This window comes from Pinus tabuliformis, chromosome 3_1, assembly GCF_031772625.1.
Source record: "Pinus tabuliformis cultivar Carrire ecotype Pingquan chromosome 3_1, CPIR1, whole genome shotgun sequence".
Taxonomy (NCBI): domain Eukaryota; kingdom Viridiplantae; phylum Streptophyta; class Pinopsida; order Pinales; family Pinaceae; genus Pinus; species Pinus tabuliformis.
Window position 1 is genome coordinate 975,873,576 of NC_142301.1, and position 22,669 is coordinate 975,896,244.

A 22,669-nucleotide genomic window follows, 5' to 3' on the forward strand; every position below is an offset into this window, starting at 1 on the left:
CGAGCCGCCATATCACATTGCATCCCTTCCATATCGATATCCTCATTAGAAGCCATATCCATATAACTTAGGAACATTTCAGGCATAGTAAGATAGGCATGCATCTAGCTATAACAATCAATACCTTTATTTTTTTTGAGTCAAATTTTTACATAAGGCATAGGGTATGAAACTTCAAGATATGTTAACCATTATAATACCAATTATTGGAATAGTTCTATAGATAATCATAAAATGACAAATAATGCTTCTACAAAAAGCTTTGGTTAGGAAATGTTTTAGTAGGAAAGCCGAGTGATAAATCAATTTATGTGGAGTGTTTTTTCTGATGTGTTGCTACAAATGTGCAAATTTGATTTTTAAGCATATGTAATATGAATTTCTTAGAGTCCATACATTTTAAATTTTATTTGTAATGCCACAAATTGAATCAATTAAACTGAGCTTTGTTTTACTCAATTAAACTACTTTTGGTTTATTGGTCACAATTTCTCTGTTTATAAGCTTTTGTAATAACAATTTCTATTTAAAAAAGCCTACTTATTTTTCTTATGGAACACATTATTCACTACCATTTTACACTTCATAGAGTGGTAGAATACTTTAAATTAGGTTCATTAAGATCATAATTAAAAATCATGTTGATTAGTTTCACCCTTACCTGCAAGTTGCTAGTCAAATTGGGTGCTCTACCTAAACTGATCCATTTTTAAAAGGCAATAGGTTTGACTTGTTAGTTTTCTATTAATTTCTCTACATCTTAGACTTTGTTCTTAAACTTTTCAAAGCCATCCTCATTATGTTTTGATGTGTTCCAAGATTACAACTTGATAATTATGACATAAACCATGTGTGAAGAGTTTGTTGGTATGTTCATATTGTATGTTGGGAATTTTTTGTTAATGAAATGAACATCATAGTCTGGCTTCTTTCACCAAGCCCTAGCTCTAAATTATTTGTTCCTCTTTTTCCAAAATCATCAACAACCACCACCATTTTGGTGGTATCATTGCTCATGAGTAGGGATATATACTACTAGTACAATCTTTCTTCAAAATCAATGAGATCAAACACTGGAAATCACCTTCCAAATCTGATCATGTCTTCCATTTGATGCTTGATCATCAATATCCTTTACTATAGAGCTAGAAATGAACACCTAAGCCATGAAAATTCCTCCAAGCAAGACTATAATTGACAATGTATTGGAATTTGTTGTCAAAACATGCCTTGAAACCTTGTTCTATGATAAAATTCAATCTTGAAAATAGGGGAGATAAAAGTTGAAAAATGACCTATCATTTTATGTGTCAACACATTGTATACAAAGTTTGTACTCCACTTAAACCAAGTAGTCTTGATTATGTATTTGTACATTAACATGTGCTAAGTGAAACTAAGTGTGAAAAACTAAGCATAAACAATAGCCTAGATCCATCTTAACTCCATATCTACCAAGCCCTAAGAAGGATCAAATCTCTTTTCATTTTAAAAGAGATTTACATCTCAAGGGATTTGATCCCTCTTGGCACTTGGTAAATCGAGAGTTATGATGGATATAAGGTAGTTTTATTATTAATTATATTTATTAATTTTTATTTTTATTTTTAGTTTTATGTAATTTGACCAAGTCAAAATATTTCATTGATAATTATCATTATTAATTATTTTATTTTCTTTTTTTAGTGTAAAATTAATTTTTGTTTTATTTTATTTTGACATAGTCAAAATGTTATAGGACATTCAAACATCTCTAACATACTGAGCTGGAGAGCACCTCTCCACACAATTACTTTTACCCTTTTATTTTTTTAGCTAAGGCCAAATGTAAATGTTTACAAACATTTACATAAAATAAAATAAAATATTTATAGAATATTTTTATTTTGAAATGAGTTATGATTTTTGTGCATGTGGTATTGATTAGCCATGGTATTGGCCCTATGGTATTGTAACAAAGTCTATTTACTAGTTAATAATATCCATGGTAAAATGGGGTGAATATCCATGGTTAAGAATCTTGTTACATTCTAAGTATTAAACTTTTATGTTCTTATTAATTAAATTTAAATATGGTTACCGAATTATTATTTTAATTTACATGGTAAAATGGATCTTAATTTATAACTACTATTTATATGTTATATATTTTAACGTGATATGTATATTATGATCTTCTTTTATCTAAAAATTGTTCGTAATTTTTTTTATTAATAGAAATAAAATTATAATATAACAAATTGAATTTTATTATTTTTATTTTGAACAAAATTAACTCTAAAAATATTGGGAAAAGGTCCATTTCGTTTATTCGTTAGACTATGTATTAATTTAGCATTGACCAATATAAATTATAATTTTTTATGCAAATTTTCCCAAAGCATAATTTCTATCATGAATGGTAGGGACTAAGCTTCCCTAACGGAGAAGAAAAATATTTAGTAAATTGAATTAAATTAACTTAAAGATAAAAATACTTAGTAAATTGAATTAAATTAATTTTTCCAAAAGCATAATTTCTAACTTGAATGACAGGTCCTAAGAGAGAAATAAAAATAGTTAGTAAATTTAATTGAATTAAATTAAAACAACTTAAACTTATTAGTTTTAAAAATCTCTACCCAATTTTGAACAAAATTAACTAGAAAAAGCATTGGGACATGGGTCATTTTGTCTATTAGTTAGACTACACATTAATTTAGCATTGACTAGTATAAATTATAATTTTTATACTTTATACAAATTTTCCCAAATCATAATTTCTAACTTGAATAACATAATGTTATATCATATAAAATCTTATATTAAGAGCGGGCCTAATGGTTAAGAATATGTTTCTTGCTAAGAGGTCATAGGTTCAAATTCATAGGATGTAGAGTATGTACACCTCCATAGACTTTAGTTTCCAAATCACTGTGTGAAGACAAGTTCGTTGTTCCACCCACAAACATAGTGGTCTCATAACCTTCAAATTAGGTTACTATTATTTTATTATAGTTGATATTGAAATATTAAATTTATGATCCTTATTGAAATACTTTTTTGGTTATTATTATTTATTTCAATCTCACAAGTCAAGTTCATATTAAGTATTTAAGTAATTACACACATCTCTCTCTCTCTCTCTCTCTCTCTCTCTCTCTCTCTCTCTCTCTATATATATATATATATATATATATATATATATATATACCACTTGTCGGCTACATGTTGAGCATGCAAGAAATTGCACAATGCACTCATATTGTATTGTAGAAAGTGTCTTTTTAGCGGTATGGCTTGTGATTGAACTCCCTATAAACATGGCTTAATTTTTTTCATCAAAATCACTTTCAACACCTGTATTCTATCCATGATAAGCCTTAATAGAAAATTAATGATGTTTCTTTTGCCATTTTTCTAGTCTAATATAAGTTTAAAATCACTTAGAATATGGATCCTTTTAACATTTGATTCAGAAGTGGCTTTGAGAAAGATTTAGATTGCATAAAGTTATACTCTATTTTTAGTGTCAAGCCCAATTCCATACTTCAGAGAAAAATGATGCAAACTTTTGAGAAAGAGAATAGCTCTGGCTCCACACTCACATGGGGAACCCTAACATGCTCCATCAAAAAATCCTTAGAGTATCTATTTATTTATATTTGGGGCTTGAAGGATCATTGAACATGAATGTTTTATGGGCTTCCCTCGTTCTCCAAAGGATATTCTACTCTAATGAGTGAGTCTACCTAGGTTTACCTCCATTCTTAAAAGATCATATTATTTATTGATAACCAGATTTCCCAAATAACATAACATGGAAGAGACTTAAAAATACAAATACAAACATTTCTATCAACAACCCATGATTCAAAACATTATAACAAGGTTAATTTATTCCAAAGATTCTATATATTGAAATGTTGAAACATCTCCTGCTAAATAAATTTTGTATATGAACTGAGAAGATGATCCACTCATTCACTATTATTCTTACGCAACTAACACAATTGAGACCTAGTTCATCTTATTTTTTTGCATTATCCCATGTAAATATTTTCTTTGCCAAGACCAACCAAGAGAGGATGCTAACTTTTAAAGGACACGGTAACTTCTATTTGACTTTCCACCACTACTACCATTCATCTCCTGTGTTCTCACTAATTTTATCTATATAACCTATATTCATCGTAAGTCTCCCTCTTTTTGTATTCTTAGACCAACTTAGTTAGTTATATTGTTTTGAAAGGCATATGATAATATGTTTAAGTGAATTGATATAATATTTCCATTGCACTGCCATCTCAACCTATAATCCCAAATGTATGGTAGATTTCCATACTTGCAATCCTTCTCCATGAATCACTACCATTGAATCCTTTGCTAAAGTTATGATGCCTTTGTTATGAAGGTGCATCCTAATAAGTTCAAAATCCTATAATTATTTCCATAGTCAATCCAAGCATCCACACCTATTTTCACCTATGCTTCCCAATTCTCTTGACAACCTGTGATCTTAAAATATCATAGGCTTTAATTACTCAAGTGGTTCTATGTCACTTTAGTGCCAAGGATGTATATAAAATGTCATAGGATTTAATTACTTAGGTGGTTCTACATCGCTTTAGTGCCAAGGATGTATATAAAAGATCATAGGCTTTAATTACTCAAGTGGTTCTGCATCACTTTAGTGGCAATGATGTATTTAAGAAAGAAGATGTTACACGGCGAGAAGACTCTATAAGAAATTGATTTGTATATTGACCACTATTAGTTCAACATTGAACAAAACAAGTTATAATGTTTAATTTTGAAAAATAAATATTTATGTTTCAATATTATTAAAAAAAACAATTTTCAAACATTTGATTGGAGCATAAATTGAAGGTATTATTGCAGCCTTTGCTTAATATAATTCCATGTAGATACCTTTCTCACATAGTTAATGCCATAATTATGGAAATAGTTGCAATATTCATGATTTTTAAGTATTTGGGTAGTGATTTTTTATTTTAAGCTTTGTAGGAAAACACTCTAAAAAGACAATCCTCATATTCACCATTACTTACATCCCACCATAAAGCAAGGTTATATGACTCAATATATTTATTGATGACTATTAAAATATTTCATACTAAGGTAAATAACATATTTACCGTTACTTACCTCCCACTAGAAAGTTTGTGATTTTTAATTAAATTAAGATGATTTACACCCATTAAAAAATCAAAATGGTACTTCTACTAAATGAACCCACATGGATAGAATAACAACCAATCCCTCCAACCACCCAAGCTAGACCCAAATGATATTGTGATCTACATTAAAATTTACAATCATGGAAGTAAGAAATTTTTTACTTTTAATTGTTCTCTTCGTATATGCACATTGAAATATTTTATTTATGGCCGATATTCACGTTTTTGTTTTTTGTTTTTGATTAGTTTTTTTTATGACATATGTGAACTTTGTAAATAAAGAATTACATATTTCTTATATTGAAAAACACACTATAATGTACTAACATAAGAAATTTTATATTAAGAGTGGGCCTAATGTTTAATAATGTGTTTCTCTGTAAGAGTTCATAGGTTCAAATTCATAGGGAGGTAGAGTATGTACACGTCCATAGACTTTAGTTGTCAAATCACTATGCGATGACAAGTTCATTGTTCCACCCATTAACAAAGGAGTCCCATGACCTTAAAATTAGGTTTTTATTATATTATTATATTTGATATTGAAATATTTTATTTATGGTCCACATTGAAATACCTTTATGTTTACTATTTAAATTCTTTTAAATCTCATGTGTCAAGTTCATATTAAGTATTGAAGTATTCTGCGTGGGTTAGCTCAATTGGCAATGGATGTGGAAATGAAGTCTTACTGAACCGAAAGTCTTGGGTTCAAATCTTGTGCTACCCCCCTTGACCGGGGTGAGAAGTTGGACACGATGAAGATGTAGTCCTACCAAGCTTACAAAAAAAAGTATTGAAGTAATTACACATCTTCGTCATCACTTATCACTTGAATAAGAATTGTTTTCGTTTTAATTGTCCTCTCTCTTTCTCTCGCTAGATATATATATATATATATATATATATATATATATATATATATATATATATATATAATTCCACTTATCAACTCCATGTTATGCATGCAAGGAATTACACAATGCCCTCATATTGTATTATACAAAGTGACTTTTTACTGTATGTCTTGTGATTGAACTCCCCATAAACATGTTTAAATGAAATTTCATCAAAATTAGTTTCAACGCTTGTATTCTATCCATGATAGATCTTAATAGTAGATTAATGATGTTGCTTTTACCATTTTCCCAGTCTAATATAAGTTTCAAATCACTTGGAATATGAATCATTTTCACATTTTATTCAAATGTAGTTTTGAGAAATATTTAGATTACATAAAGTTCTACTCTATTGTTAGTGTCAAGCCCAACTCCATACTTCAAAGAAAAATGATGTGAGATTTTGAGAAAGAGAATAGCTCTTGCTCCACAGTCACATGGGGAACCCTAACATGTTCTGTTGGGTAGCAGAGGCCCCGCGTAATGGTTTTGGGGCTTAGAGCCCGTAATTTAGGGTAATGATATTGTAAAAGTTGCGTGAAGTGTGCGGAGCTCGAAATGTAATAAATCGAGTCAAAGGGTTGTCTGCCTGAAAATACTATAAAATAATAGGAAGTGAGTCGGCCTGCCCATGGTCCGCAGACCACGAGAATGTATAAATAGAGCGAGGCTCTAAGGGTAGAGGTAGCTTTTTGGGAAGTTTTGATGTATTATGGGTTTGTGAAAGTAATATACACTCTGAGTCTGTAAGTACGAGTCGGAGTTATATAGTGGCTCTACAGCTGTGTGCGCGGAGGCCTGATAGAGTCCGCAGCTGTGTGCACAGGGCAGAAAGTGGATTGTACTGAACGAAGATATTAATAAAGATAAGTTGGTTCTGAGAAATTGTGTTGATTTTGAATTATTGTGGATCTGGTTTTATTCTGGTTTATGCATCTGTTATATGAGTTTAAGCATGTATTTATGAATGATGATGATGCGCATTGGGTATTATTGTTAAATGTTTGCTTAAAGACCGTAAGAAGTAGAGTAGATCTATAATAAACTCATTAATAAGAAAGCGCATCAGCGTGGATATACGCAAAGACCCGACAACAGGACAGAGTGGCCCGAGGCCACAGAACAGTTCGCAACCCCTCCAGACCACATCAAGACATCCCAAGGATGCGGAAACTTGGTTCCAGCACCCTCCCATACTACCTCGGGTGAGACTTCAGTTCGCGCTCCATGGACTATTGCCGAAAGGGTCGGTAGTGCAAGATTTGTTCGGCTAAATCACTTCTAAACCCGGGTCAGGCCCCAACAAGCCAACAAATGGTTCCGTTGTCGGGATGGGATCTGCCTAAGGTATGTCTGAGGTCGGAATTTTGAAACCCTACAATGAAAGAGATTGAAGATTGGGTGGATCAGAAGCAGTACGAGTTCGTAGTTGGCCCTAGCACACCAGCGCACAAACCAGAAGGTTAACATGACGAGTGTGATCAAGTTGCCAATATTCAAAGGAGCAGGAGGCGAAGATCTAGAACAGTTTTGGTTTGTAGTAAGGGCAGTGTGGGAAGTGCACGGAGTTACAGACGATAATATTAAAAAGGCTATCTTGGTGAGTGCACTACAGGATCGTGCGCTGACTTGGTATATCAAGCACTCTAGCGATCATCAAAATTCCAGAATAGTAGAGATCCAGGATACATTAAACAAAGAGTTTAGTCGACCGAAATCAGAGACGCAGTCGATCATCGGGTCCAAGGAGATTGCGATGCTACTAGGTGAAACCCCTTGGGATCTGGATCAGAGACTGAAGAGTATGATCCGAGAGGTTAACATGACGCTGACAGATGGGCAGCACCGCATGTGGTTTATGGCATCCTTGGTGCCACATCTGCGGACAACGCTATCACAGTAGAAGATCTCAACCCAGGCTGAAGTATTAGAGATAGCGATGAGGCTGCATGAGACTCCAATCTAGGATCCTGGGTTGGGAGTTAAGCAGATCCACGCGCAAATACAAAATCTATGCTTGGGAATGTAGAGTTTGAAATAGGAGAAGGCGCCTAGGCCAGAAGTGCACGAGGAGGTGTGGTGCATAAAATGTAAAGGCTAGGGCCACGATAAGGATCATTGCTCGATATTCACAAACTATTTGGCCAGGGGGGGGGGACCAATGCCGTTGCGACCAGAGGCACAGGTGGGGCCAAGCGCGGCACCCTCACTCTGGTGTGCAATCTGTCAGGTGGGAGGAAAGCACAACACGGACAACTGTCACCTACTGCAAAAGTTTACCCAGACCCCCCAATAGCTATTTTGCAATTTTTGCAGATCGATGGGCCACGATGAACAAGATTTCCGTAGTTATGAATTATTGATGGATCGAAAACCTGCCTATAGGATGCAGACTGAGGCGCGAGGTCAGGATCCAGCCATGGTGATAGTGCGCGGTGGGTTCAGGGGTGAGGATGAGGACGGGGAGGAATGGGGCTAGGAAGGGGCCGCAGGAAGCTAATCTATTACAACTACAGAGGACCAGGGCACTACGTGGGTGATTGTACCAACCCAACCAGAATATCGTGCCCCTACTGCGAGCAGTTCAATCATGAAATGATAGATTGCCCCACACTGATAGTGCAGATACATGAGAAAAGGGCAATACAACCTATGGCGACGTAGAACGTCCAAATGATGAGGTCCAAACCGCATGAGGAAGACCCCAACGTGAACATGATGCTCATAAGTGGTGTGGCTACAAGGGAAGATAAGGGGAAATTAACTGAGGTAGGTCTAGGGGTTCGAAAAACCCTTATAAAGCAACATGAGTTTGACTTGGAACGCACGAAGAGGACGTTTATGGAAGCTAAGAAGAGCTTCGCGGAGGTCTCTACTTCAGGTAGCAAGGATCAACTTGAGCAGGAAATGGATCCTTCGATGCTAACTACCTTTTTAGAGACATGTATGAAGCTGCTACGCGACAATAAGGTGGTTAAGGGATTACAAGAGCTGATAACTAGGTGCGCAGGGCCAAGTGAACCTCGCGTGGTCTGGAAATTGGGAAAACATGCTTTGCGCACTGGACAGGAAATGTGATTAACGGTGCAGATTAGCGACTATGAGATGGATTAGATCATTCTGGACTTAGGCTCGGATGCAAATGTGCTACCTAAACAGACTTGGGAATGCATGGGAAGGCCCACATTACAATGGTCTCCTATTCAATTGTGGATGGCGAACCAATAGAAGATCTTGCCCATGGGGAGACTACAAGGAATCACAGTGGATATAGAAGGCGCGAGCACACAAATGGACTTGGAGGTAATAGAAATTGTGGATGATAGTAGCCCTTACCCCGTGTTGTTAGGGATAGGTTGGGCCACAGATATGAATGCGATCATTAATTTAAAGAAGCAGAAGATGATATTTGAGAAGAAGTCCCTCTGCATAGTCATTCCACTAGACCCGACTGAAGGGGCGCGCTACACTGAACCCGTGTGCAACGAAGGAAGTGATGATGAACTAGACTGTATCTACAAGATCACTGCACACAATCAAGATTGGGTCAATCCAACAGCAGAAGGAAGAATATCATGGGAACGTGCAGAGTCCTGCACTACAGATTCAGATGAAGAAGATGAACGATGGCATAATCGGTTGAACAGAGTAACAACGTTAAAATGCAACATGATGACTAGGTTGTTGTATTGCATAAAAGCTCAGGATCGAGAGCTATCGATGTATGATGGGCTGATAGTGGTGGACGAATTCCTGACCAAGTTTGAGAGCGCGGTGCTCGAGCACCAGCAGTTTGATGCATTCAAATGGGCGTTGTGCACGACGCCAACACGTTGGTGGGGAACACATGAAGGAACCTTTGAATACTGGCATAGCTGTAGGCGGATGATGCAGATAAGGTTTGGGAAGTCGGAACTACGAATAATTGAGAAATACGATGGACGTGATGACCTGCGCATGCACCTCACCAGATGGACCCAGGCCTATGGAGAAGAACCCCAGCCAGAGTGGGTACACTTATTTTATCATACCTTGGATGTCATCCCAAGGAACTGGTATACTAAAACAGAGCTTCGACATGGGACAGGTGAATGGGATATCTTGCGCGAAGGGTTTTTATTAACATTCTTATTTGAGGACCAATGGATGGATACTGTTGACGATGTGTTGCAAGTTGTGAAGGCCACCATTTTCAAAGTACCATTGGAACCGGAAGAAATAGTGCAGCCAGACTGGTCGCACTAGTTGAGCCGGGCCCTAGAATGTTACAACGTACAAGTAGAAGATGATGAGGATGACCCCAAAAACATCAATATTCCAGAAATAGAGGGGAGTCGCGAGGTTCGCAGACCAGCGATCAAGGACCCCGACATCACTGCGCCGTTGAAAACGAAACAGGTGAACATTGGTACGGAGGAGGAGCCGAAGTATGCAACGCTTGGGGACTATTGGGATGATGCCATGGTGGAGAAGGTCGTCGAGTTACTTCAAGAATATCAAGATTTATTCCCGACCAAAATCATAGAGTTAAAAGGGATCCTCAGCGACCTAGGAATGATGAAGATAACCCTGAAGTCGGATGCGAAGCCAGTCAAGCAGTGACCTTATTGATTGAATCCAAAAAAAAAGCAAAGGTCTGCGAAGAGCTGGACAAAATGCTTGCAGCAGGAATAATTGAACCAGTGGAGGAATCTGATTGGGTAAGTCCTATGGTGGTATAGGAGAAAAAACAGAAGGGTGAAATTTGCATCTGCGTGGATCATAGGAAGCTCAACGATGCATGTGTTAACGATCCATTCCTGATGCCATTTACAGACGAGGTACTGGAAAATGTGGGTGGACAAGAATCCTACTCCTTCATAGACGGTTTCTCGGGGTACCACCAGATCAAGATCGCACTGGAGGACATGAGTAAAACAACTTTTGCCACTGAATGGGGCTATTTTCAATACACGGTGATGCCCTTTGGACTGAAGAACGGGCCGGTGATATTCTTGTGCGTCGTGGTAGCTGCCTTCAAGGAATTTATACATAAGTTCTTGGAAGTATATATTGATGATTGGACTGTCTTTGGGCTAGTAAAGAAACATATCATGAGCTTACGGTTAATACTAGATACTTGCCGATGACACCAGATTGAGCTAAATCTAGAGAAGTGTACTTTCCTCGTCCCCTTTGGGAACTTGCTTGGCCATGTGGTCTGCAGGCAAGGACTGGTGGTAGACCCGACAAAGATTGCTGTCATACTCAATCTGCAAGCACCGCGAAGTTTCAAACAACTACAGGCCATGCTGGGACACACTGGTTACTATCGAAAGTTCATAAAGAGCTACACATAGATCACGACACCGATGGAGCAGTTTTTGAAAAATGACACTACTTATTGTTGGAATGAGGAATGTAAAAAAAGTCTGGAAATGCTCAAGGAAAAGATGGGATTAGCTCCCATTTTGGTCTTTCCAAAATGGGACATCGAATTTCATGTGCATTTTGACACATCATGTATCGCGTTGGGCACATTACTCACACAGGAAGGAGTAGAAGGAATTGATCACTCGATCATTTTCGCAAGTTGATGAATGTCCAAAGCTGAGAAGAACTACTCCACCACTGAGCATGAGGGGTTGGCGATGGTATACGCGCTCCAAAAATACCGCCACTATCTACTTGGGGGACACTTTAAGATGTATACTGATCATTCCGCGTTAAAATACTTAGTGAATAAGCCTGTGTTGGTGGGGCGGGTGCATTTGTAGATGGTTGTTATTGTTTTAGGAATATGAATTTGAAGTCATTGTAAAGTTGGGACGTCTAAACGCTGGCCCATATTACCTATCCTGAATTGAGAATGGTGAAGAACCCACAACTCTATGCAGTGCACGCTGCAGATGGCCACTTTGAGGATATAATCCACTTCTTAACCACAGGGACCGCCCCACAGGGGTATTCTGTTCAACAGAAGAAAGAACTGGTGATACACGTAGAAAACTTTACTGTTATTGCAAGGAACCTCTATAAAATGGGCAACGATGAAATATTACACAGATATGTACTTGAATTTGAGCGAGGATAGATCCTTGCCGAAGCACATGCAGGGGTTGCAGGAGGACGTTATGTGGGATGCGCCACAGCACACAAGATTCTCCACGCTGGACTATGGTGGCCAACTCTACATCAAGACTCAAAAGCATACTGTCGGGCCTGCAACGTATGTCAATGGACTGGAAACCATCGCAGAGGGATGAAATGCCACTCAAGCCACAAATGACACTGCAACCGTTTGAAAAATGGGCGATTGATTTTGTGGGGCCTATCACACCTCAAGGAAAGACGGGTGCACGCTATATCATCACCGTGATAGAATACTTGACCCGATGGGTGAAAGCACAACCGATTAAGGACTGCATGGCCACTACAGCTGCGGAATTTTTGTTCTGGAATGTGTTAATGCAGTTTGAATGTCCAAAAATTCTAATGAGCGACCGCGAAACGCACTTCCTGAATGAGACTATCAGCGCGCTCACTGAGGAGTTCCAGATATATCATCAACAGATTATGTTGTACCATCCGCAAGCAAACGGGACCGTTGAAACATTTAACAAAATTTTGGAGACTGCGTTGACAAAGGTATGTAATGTGCAGAGAAACAATTGGGATTTGCACATACCTGCTGTGCTATGGGTGTACCAAACAACACGAAAGAAGTTGATGGGTCAGACACCTTTTCGATTAGTCTATGGCAAGGAAAGCATCATGCCAATGGAATATATTGTACCTAGTTTGCGAATAGCAGCGACGACAGGCATGGTAGACCATGGGGCTTTGGAAGAGAGGATCGCACAACTGGAAGAACTTGAGGAGGAACGGTTTTTGGCAGGATTCCATCAGCAGGTACAAAAGTAGCAGGAAAAGCTTGGCATGATCGCCATATCAAGATGCACATGTTCAAAGAAAATGATCTAGTATTACTATACAACAACAAGTTCGAGAAATTCCCTGGAAAGCTTCAAATGCATTGGTTGGGACCCTATGTAGTCAAAGAAGTCACAGATGGAGGCACGGTCCAGCTTGCCAAGCTGAATGGAGAGCCTTTCCCAAGCAGAGTAAATGGCAGTTGCCTGAAGCTCTACATGGGTGGGCCAACCACCTGACTAACTGACTGAAGGATAGTCTCACCGCTCTAGGCAGTTGAAAGAGAGTGCAAGACAATAAAGCAGTCTGTGAGGGAGCTGCGCGACAAAAGGGGTGCACGTAGAATCGGTATGTCACAAGGGTCGCGGTTGCGTAGAAGGGACTGCATTGCTGCATGGACAAGTAGAGAGGTGACCGTTGTTGTCACTATTCATGACAATATGTCTGAGTTATGGCAAAAAGGAGTGGGCAGCGAGCAATTAAGAGATGAGGTACGAGCCAGATCCGGAATGATCTGCCGCAGGCTTAACGTTACGGCACCATAAAAGGAGGGAACAATTGAATTTGAATTTCAAAATGCTTATAAATCACCAAAGGGCATCCACTGAACGATCTATGGTTTCGATAGAAGTAAGCTATTGTGCCTTTCCACTAGTATGGAACTGTTCATCATTAACGCTAAAGGAGTAAGCCCGAGGGTTGTAATATGGCCAATGAAGATGCAGGACTTTTTGGATAGTATGGTGTTGACGGCCACGGGCGCTGTGCAGAGTTCAGCACCGACGGTAGGGGATGTACCAGAAATTCTTAGACACGAAGCAGAACTAGTCTGGATGCTGCTGCCTAACCCATGGGCTGGCTGGCGACCCATAAAAGATAAGGGAAAGACTGAGAATATGGAGAGAAATGATGGAATTGTAGTTAACAGTTCATCTCTGATGCACCTTGAAGATTGGGATCTTGTGGACAACAATAATTTTCTTGCAAAATTACAACACAAGCTGCAGCAAACAGTGCGTATAGTAGACCAGAAATTGGAAACTTGCTGCGTTGGCATGAAGAGTTCTCGTATGTGACACCCTAGCTAGAGCTAAAATCCTATAAGGGGGTGCTCTGTGTTAACCAAGCAGAGAAGAATGAGCATCATCGGTTGCACGAATTAGTAGAGGCAATGAAGTAGAAGCTTGAAGAAGAGTTGCAGGAGACAAAGAGGGAGTAGCAGAACAAAGTGCGTCACTCATAGGGATGGTGGATCGTGAAGCTTTGGCAGTGTGCATTGCCATACCAACGAGTGACTCGGGACGAGTCACGATGATTATGTTGGGGCCCTGTTGGGCAGTAGAGGCCCCGCATAACGGTTTTGGGGCTTAGAGCCTGTAATTTAGGGTAATGATATTGTAAAAGTTCCACGAAGTGCATGGAGCGTGAAATGTAATAAATCAAGTCAAAGGGTTGTTCGCTCGAAAATAATATAAAATAATAGGAAGTGAGTCAGCTTGCCCATGGTCCGCGGATGATGGGAATGTATAAATAGAGTGAGGCTCTAAGGGTAGAGGTAGATTTTTGGGAAGATTTGATGTATTATGGGTTTGTGAAAGTAATATACGCTATGAGTCTGTAAGTACGAGTCACAAAGGTTAGGAGTTAGATAGTGGCTTTACAGCTGTGTGCACGGAGGCCTGATAGAGTCTGCAGCTGTGTGCGTGGGTCCCTGCAGATGTGTGCGTAGGGTAGAAAGTGGATTGTACTGAATGAAGATATTAATAAAGATAAGTTGGTTATGAGAAATTGTGTTGATTCTGAATTATTGTGGATCTAGTTTTATTCTAGTTTATGCATCTGTTATATGAGTTTAAGCATGTCTTTATGAATAATGATGATGCACACTGGGTATTATTGTCAAATGTTTGCTTAAAGACTGTAAGAAGTACAATAGATCTATAATAAACTCATTAATAAGAAAGCACATTGGCGCGGATATATGCGAAGACCCGACAGTAGGACAAAGTGGTACGAGGCCACAAAATGGTTCGCAACCCCTCCAGACCACATCAAGACATCCCAAGGGTGCGGAAACCTGGTTCCAGCACCCTCCCATACTACCTCGGGTGAGAATTTAGTCCGTGCTCTGTGGACTGTTGCCGAAAGGGCCGATAGTGCGGGATTTGTTTGGCTAAACCACTTCTAAACCTGGGTCAAGCCCCAACAAGCCAACATGTTCCATCAAAAAATCCTCAGGGTATTGATTTATTTATATTAGGGGCTTGAAATATCATTGGACATGAATGTTTTATGGGATTCCTTCCTTCTCCAAAGGATATTCTACTCCGATGAGTGAGTCTACGTAGGTTTACCTCCATTCTTCAAAGATAATATTATTTATTGATAACTGGATTTCCCAAATAACATAACATAGAAGAGCCTTAAAAATAGAAATACAAACATTTCTATCAACAACCCATGATTCAAAACATTATAACAAGGTTAATTTATTCTAATAATTCTATATAATGAAATGTTGAAACATCTCCTGCCAAACAACGTTTGTATATGAACTGAGAAGATGATCCACTATACTATTATTCTTACACAAATAACACAAATGAGGCCTAGTTCATCTTGTTTTTTTACAGTATCCCATTTAAATATTTTCTTTCCCAAGGCAAAGAAAGAGAGGATGCTAAATTTTAAAGGACATGGTAACTTCTATTTGACTTTCCCCACTACTACCATTCATCTCCTGTGTTCTCACTAATTTCATCTATGTAACCTAGATTTATTGTAAGTATCCCTCTTGTTGTATTTTTAGACCAACTTAGTTAGTTATATTATTTTGAAAGGCATATGGAACTATGTTTAAGTGAATTGATATAATGTGTCCATTGCACTGCCATCTCAACCTACAATCCCAAATGTATGGTGGATTTCCAAACTTGCAACCCTGCTCTATGAATCACTACCATTGTAGATTTCTCTAAAGTTATGATGCCTTTGTTATGAAGGTGCATCCTAATAAGTTAAAAATCCTATAATTATTTCCATATACAATCCATACATCCACACCTATTTTCACCTATGTTTCCCAATTCTCTAGGCAAGACGTGATCTTAAAGTATCACAGGCTTTAATTACTTAAGTGGTTCTATGTCACTTTAGTTCCAACGATGTATATACAATATCATAGGTTTTAATTAATTAGGTGGTTCTGCATCACTTTAGTGGCAATGATGTATATAAGCAGGAAGATGTTACACATTGGGAAGACTCTAGCAATTGATTTTGGTATTGACCATTATTAGTTTAACATTGACCAAAGCAATTTATAATGTTTAATTTTGAAAAATAAATATTTATTTTTCAATATGATTAAAAAAAATATTTTTGAAACATTTGATTGGACCATAACTTGAAGGTCTTATTATAGCCTTTGCACAATATGATGCCATGTGGATAATTGTCTCACATATTTAATGCTATAATATATGGATATAGTTGCAATATTCATGCATGATTTTTAAGTATTTGAGTAGTGATTTTTATTTTAAGCTTTGTAGTGATTTATTTTATTTACCATCACTTATCTCCCACCTTAAACTAGTGTTATATGACTCAATTTTTTTATTGCTAAGTATTACAAGGCTATATGTCTCAATTTATTTATTTCTCACTGTTAATTTGATTTTTAAGTATTTGAGTAGTGATTTTTATTTTAAGCTTTGTAGTGATTTCTTTTATTTACATCACTTACCTCCCTCCATAAACCAAATTTATATGACTCAATTTATTTATTTCTGAGTATTACAAGGCTATACGTCTCAATTTATTGTTCATTTACTCCTCACTATTAATTTAGGGCATAGTCTAAATAATAGAATATTTAATGAATTGAATTGCACTTCAAGGGATTTGATCATTTAAACACTTGATAGATCTGAAATTAAGATGGATTTATGCTCATTTAAGAGTTGCACATGGTACTTCTACTAACTGAACCCGGGTGGACAAATAACAACCAATCCCTCCAACCACCCAAGCTAGACCCAAATGATATTGTGATCTACATTAAAATTTATGATCATGGAAGTAAGAATTTTTTTACTTTTAATTATTCTCTTCGTATATGCACATTGAAATATTTTATTTATGGCCAATATTCATGTATTTTTTCTTTTTTATTAGTATTTTTTTATGACATGTGTGAACTTTGTAAATAAAGAATTACATATTTATCATGTTGAACAACACACTATAATGTTCTAACATTAAAAAAATTATATTAAGAGAGGGCCTAAAGGTTAGCAATGTGTTTCTTAGTAAGAGTTCATAGGTTCAAATTCATAGGGAGGTAGAGTATGTACACGTCCATAGACTTTAGTTGTGAAATCATTGTGCGAAGACAAGTTCCTTGTTCCACCCACAAACAAAGGAGTCTCATGACCTTTAAATTAGGTTTTTATTATATTATCATAATTGATATTGAAATATTTTATAAGTGTAATACAATATGAGTGCGCCATGTAATTCCTTTCTAAAAAACTTATTAAATTGAATGAAATTAATTAAACAACTTTAATTCTTAACTTTTGAAACTCTCTACCCAATTTTGAAAAAAATCAACTAGAAAAAAGTATTCGGAAAAGAGCCACTTCGTCTATTAGTTAGACTACACATTAATTTAGCATTGAACACTGTAAATTACAATTCTTTTTGCATTTTTTCCCCAAGCATAATTTATAAGTTGAATGGTAGGGACTAAGATGCCTTAAGAGAGAAGAAAAATAGTTCGTAAATTGAATTAAACTAAATTATAGAGAAGAATACTTAGTAAATTGAATTAAAATGGGTCCATTTGAACTCACGATCGATTTAAAATTAAGATGGGTTTATACTCATTCAAGAGCTCAACATGCTATTTGTACTAATTCAACTTGGGTGTAGAGAATAACAACTAATCCCTCCAACCACCCAAGCTAGACCCAAATAATATTGTGATTGACATTAAGATTTATGATTGTCGGACTAATAAATTTTTTAATTTTGATTATTCTCTCCGTATATCCATATTGAAATATTTTATTTAAGGGCCATATTGATTTTTTATCCTTTTTAATTAATACATTCTTTTTAAATGACATACTTGAGCTTTGTGAATAACCAATCACACATCTCTTATGTTGAACAACACACCCCTAACATTCTAAGAAATCTTATATTAAGAGTAAGCCTAATGGTTAAGAAATGTGTCTCTTGGTAAGAGTTTATAGGTTCAAATTCACATGGAGGTAGAGCATGTATAACTCCATAGACTTTAGCTGTCAAATCACTATGCTAAGACAAGTTCCTTTTTCCACCCACAAATAAAGGGGTCTCATGGAATTCGAATGGTGTTATTATTATATTATTATAGTTGATACTGAAATATTCTATTTATAATCAACATTGAAATATTTTTTTGGTTATTATCATTTTTTTAAATATGAAGTTGATATTAAGTATTGAAGTAATTACACATCTCCCTCATCACCTATCACTTGAATAATAACTTTTTGCTTTTGATTATTGTCTCTCTATATATGGATATTGAAATAAATAAATGAATACTCTAACACACACATATATAATTCCACTTATCAACTCCATGTTGAGCATGAAAGGAATTACACAACACACTCATATTGTATTGTAGAAAGTGTCTTTTTAGTGTATGACTTGTGATTGAACTCCCTATAAACATGGCTAAAATAAATTTCATCAAAATCACTTTCAAAACTTGTATTTTATCCATGATAGGCCTTAATAGTAGATCATTGATGTTTTTCTTACCATTTTCCTAGTCTAATATAAGTTTAAAATAAGATAGGATGTGGATCATTTTCACATTTGATTCAAATGTGGCTTTGAGAAAGATTTAGATTGCATAAAGTTCTACTCTATTTTCGGTTTCAAGCCCAAATCCATACCTATAAGAAGAATGATGTGGACTTTTGTGAAAGAGAATAGCTCTTGCTCCACACTCATATGGGGAATCCTAACATGCTCCATCAAAAAATCCTCAAGTTATAGATTGATCTATATTAGGTGCTTGACGAATTCCTTAGACATGAGTGTTTTAGGGGCTTTCTTCCTTCTCCAAAGGACATTCTAATATGATGAGTGAGTCTACCTAGTTTTACCTTCATTCTTCAAAGATCATATTATTTATAGATAACCAGATTTCCTAAACAACATAATATGGAAGAGCCTTAAAAAGTTCAAATACAAAAATTTCTATCAACAACCCATGATTCAAAACATTTTAACAAAGTTAATTTATTCCAATGATTCTATATATTGAAATGTTGAAATATCTCCTTCCAAACAACCTTTGTAAATGAACAATGGACAAACAGATGACCCATTGATTCACTATCATTCTTACAAAAATAACACAAACCAGGTATAGTTCATTTTTTTTTTTACATTATCCCATGTAAATATTTTGTTTTCCAAGGCCAAACAAGTGAGGATCATAAATTTTAAAGGACATGGTAACTTACATTTTACTTTGCACCACTACTACCATTCATCTATGTTCTCTATAGTTTTATCTATGTAACATAGATTCACTATAAGTCTCCCTCTTGTTGTATTCTTAGACCAACTTAGTTCATTATATTGTTTTGAAAGTGATGAAAATGATCTATGGGGGTCTATCATTTCAAGTTTTCTTATGGTCCCAATCCTAGGACCTGTGGATTATGAGTCCACAAACTCAACTCATCCTTACTCCCCTTACAAACTAAAGAACCTTGTGGTCTACATGTAACATTAATTCATCAAACAAAGTCAACAGATCTATGCATCAAGCCATCAATGCATTAAATCACCATGCACACACATAGAATTACATAAAGTAGAAATCAAATTTCATTAATTAAACCCACTAAACTATTACATAACATCTATTGGCACCTTGGATGGCCAGATCTTCATTCTAATGGTCACCTCTTTTCAATGCCCAAAGGCTACAATTTATAGAGGAAATTACAATATTGTGGATCATTTCAAGATCCATGATCTTCTCCATAAATCTCTCAACATGATCCTCTCCACAAAGTTCTCAACATGATATTTTTCATAAAGCTCTCAACGTAATTCCTAAGATCCCTCCAAATCTGATTTTTCAAGTTTTTTAACAAATCCATTGCCTTTTAATGTGTTTTTCTCATTTTTTCTTTCCAGAAGCCATTCTTGCTAATTTTTCTCAAAGGATGGGTTGATGCTCCCGCATCAGACTCCCAAGGTACAAAATTTTATGACCTACTAGTCATATGCATCTAGTCTTCTTGTAACAACTTCAACTCACCTCTACAGTAACAAGTCTCCACCTTGCGACACGACACCTCACCAAAATTTCTCCTGAGTTTGGACTTTTGGAATATTCTTGGTTCTATTCTCTAGAACTCTTCGAACACTACTTTCTCTAGGCTGTTGCAAATATTCTCACCTTCCTCTGATGTCATCTACGTAGAGAAAACAAATCTCTTACCATATATTCAATCACTTGTACCTTCTTCTTTTGTTCCAAACTACACTTAGGAATCTTCTACGCTTTGATACCACTTGATGAAAACGATTTATGGGGGTCTATTATTTCAAGTTTTCTTATAGTCCCAATCCAAGTCCTGTGGATTATGAGCCCACAAACTCAACTCATCCTTGCTTCCACTGCAAACTGAAGAACCCTGTGGTCTACATGTAACATTAATTCATCAAACTAAGTCAATGGATATATGCATAAATATATAAATGCATTAAATCACCATGCAAACACATATAATTACATGAAGTAGAAATCAAATTTCATTAATTAAACTTGCTAAATTATTACATAACATCTATTGGCGCCTTGGGTGGCCAAATCTTCATTCTAATGGATGCCTCTTTTCAATGCCCAAATGCTACAATTTATAGATGAAATTATAATATTGTGGATCATTTCAAGATCCATGATCTTCTCCATAAATCTCTCAACATGATCCTATCTACAAAGCTCTCAATGTGATCCTTTTCACAAAGCTCTCAACATAATCCCTAAGATCCCTCACAAATCTATTTTTTCAAGCTTTTTAAGAAATCCCTTGCCTTTTAACGCGTTTTTCTCATTTTCGCCTTCTAAAAGTCATCCTTGCTAATTTTTCCATTTTAACAAATCCCTTTCCTTTTAAAGTGTTTTTCTCATTTTCGCCTTCCAGAAGTCGTTATTGCTATTTTTTCTCAGAGGATTGGTCGATGCTCCTCAATCAGAAAGGCATATGGAACTATGTTTAAGTGAATTAATATAATATTTCCATTGCACTGCCATCTCAACCTACAATCCCAAATGTAAGGTAGATTTCCAAAATTGTAACCATGTGCCATGAATCCCTGCCATAAATCTTTGGAGTTGTCTTTAAGTGTGACTTTTTGGAGTTTCCGAAAGATTTCTAGCTGAAATCCAATGAAAAAGACTGTTGTGAAATCTTGATTTGTGTTGTTTAAACTAGTTTTTTGACTACATATATGGATTCAACACCCTCAAGATTCCCCGGGGAAATTTTGATTGTGAATAGTTCACCTGTCAAACTTGTGATTTCAAATAATCCTTGTCGGATTCTAGACAAATTAGACTGGTAAATAAACCAGGAAAAATTCCAAAATGTTACACTTAAACACTACTCTCTAAATCTTTTTCTAAAGTTATGATGTCTTTTTAATGAAGGTTCATCCTAAGAGGTTAAAAATCCTATAATTATTTCCACATCCAATCCACGCATCCACACCTATTTTCATTGGAGTACCCTTCCCAATTCTTTAGGAAACCCGTGATCTTAAGATATCTTAGGCTTTAATTACTTTGGTGGTTCTACATCACTTTATTACCAAGGATGTATATCAGCAGGAGGATATTACATGTGGGCAAGACTCTATAAATTTATTTTTGTATTGACCACTTTTAGTTTAACATTTACCAAAGAAAATTATAATGTTTAATTTTGAAAAATAAATATTTATTTTTCAATATTATAAAAAACATTATTTTTAAAACATTTGATTGGACCATAACCTGAAGGTATTATTGCAACCTTTTCACAATATAATTCCATGTGGATAACTAACTCACATATTTTATGCCATAATTGATGGATATGGCTACAATATTCAGCATTATTTTTCGGTATTCATGTAGTGATTTTTTATTTTAAGATTTGTAGGGAAACCATCTAAAAAGGAAATCTTTGAAACTATTACAAGCGAAGGTAAAGAACATATTTACCATCACTTACCTCCCACCATAAAGCAAGCCTATAGAACTCAATTTGTTTATTGATCACTATTGATTTTAGGGCGTAGCCTAACTAATAAACGAAATGTCTTTTTGGCTAGAATTGGCAATACAATTTTTAGAAACATTATGATTTTTTATTGGTTAAAATGCACTTTTGAATGCATAAATAGATTCAACACCCTTAAAAACCCAGAGGCACTCAAATTTTGCAAATTGAACAACTTAAATCTATAATTTTTAAAAATATCTACCCAATTTGAACAAAATTAAGTAGAAACAATGTTCAGAAAAGGGTCATTGCATCTATTAGTTAGAATACTTATTGATTTAGAATCCACCAATATAAATTATAATTTTTTATGTAATTTTTC